Below are 1,223 nucleotides of genomic sequence, written 5' to 3'. Positions count from 1 at the left end.
TATTAGTGTAACATTAAAAATGTTTATAAAAATCAAATAATTGTAAACTTGTTTCTTGAATTTTCCAGGTTTTTGAATTTTATTTGTCAACTATAATATAACGATTGGGAAAATTATAAATTAAATTTTTCATTTAAATCAATAAATAAACAATTTTATATTTATATTGATTATAATAAATCTGATTTGGTAGGTTGATTCGTTAAAATTTGTTGTGATTCCCTTTGAGCTTGATCTTTTTGGGGTCGGGTCTTTTAACATGTTTTTCAGCTCGAATTTGTTGGTTTTCATCAAACTTTTTTTCGAAATTAATCTTTAATTCACAAACTTTGCAAAATAATGTGATTGCGTGACTGCAATTAACACAGGGGCGTCATTGGGGGGGGGGGGGGGGATGTGAAGGGCGTACATTTGCACCATATTTTTTTAAAACACCTTTTTTGGCCTGCCAACAATTAATATAAGCGCCGATATACCTAAGTGTTTTATATTATATATATTTTATATTTTTTCAGTATTAAAAAAAAACACAAACATTGTGAAGAAGGGTACGCACAAAATACATTTTTGGTTTTATTATGCTAGGTATATTATATATTTTGAGTATGCAGGGAGAAAAAATGTGTAGGTTAAGTTTGGTTAGGTATTTTATTACAATGGTGATTTATACTCATACATTTATTTACCAAGTGTATTAAAATATAAAATATAAAATATAAAATGCCACTGTACACTGGTATCCACAATATAAAATAAATACCTACATTAAAAATATCTGCATATAGTTCGTCAAAAATAGCAACAATATTGTGATATTTTCATACCTGTATAAGTGACATATTAAAAAAATTATACAAATATTCTACAGTTTTTGTTACCGCTTACCTCCCCCCCCCCCTTCTTTGTAACCTGGTAATGATCTGAATGGCCTGGAAACATTTTGGCACCAACAAAAAAAATTTGATATGACGCCCCTGAACTATTAAGCGAAAGATAATGATGCAATATTATTTGTTACAATGAAGTATGATTTTCTTTCTATTTTTTTTTTTTTAAATTTGTGTCTGTCGTTACCTTTTAGGACAGTAAAAATTCTTAGATTTTCGTTTACAGTATCTTTTCTGAAAGAAAAATTAATCTACTTGGTACTTTTGGGGGTCAAAAGTAAAAAATTTGCAATAATTTTCAAAAGCGCCGTGAAAAATAAAAATTTAGGAAAACGG

Source organism: Acyrthosiphon pisum, chromosome X (assembly GCF_005508785.2).
Source record: "Acyrthosiphon pisum isolate AL4f chromosome X, pea_aphid_22Mar2018_4r6ur, whole genome shotgun sequence".
Lineage (NCBI taxonomy): Eukaryota > Metazoa > Arthropoda > Insecta > Hemiptera > Aphididae > Acyrthosiphon > Acyrthosiphon pisum.
Note: the sequence above shows the minus strand (reverse complement) of the source record.